A 455-nucleotide genomic window follows, 5' to 3' on the forward strand; every position below is an offset into this window, starting at 1 on the left:
AGAACCAAGACAAGATGCAACCCAACTGAAAGATGGGCTAAGGATATGAACAGAAAGATTTCAAAAGAAGAAGTAAGGGTGGCTATGAAACATTTAAAAGATGTTCAACATCACTAATAATCAAGGAAATGCAAATTAAAACCACTTTAAGATTTCACCTTACCCCAGTCAGACTGGCTAAGATCAAGAAAACAAATGACATCAAATGTAGGAGGGGATGTGGGGAAAGGGGTACACTCATCCACTGCTGGTGGGGCTGCGAACTGGTTCAGCCCCTATGGAAAGCAGTGTGGAGAACTCTTAAAAAACTACAAATGAACCTACCATTTGACCCAGTTATACCACTCCTTGGCATATACCCAAAGAACTCGCCCTATTGCAGAGACACTTGTACATCCATGTTTGTTGCTGCTCTTTTCACAATAGCTAAGAGATGGAAGCAACCTAGGTGTCCC

This window comes from Nannospalax galili, unplaced genomic scaffold, assembly GCF_000622305.1.
Source record: "Nannospalax galili isolate Female #2095 unplaced genomic scaffold, S.galili_v1.0 scaffold75, whole genome shotgun sequence".
NCBI lineage: Eukaryota > Metazoa > Chordata > Mammalia > Rodentia > Spalacidae > Nannospalax > Nannospalax galili.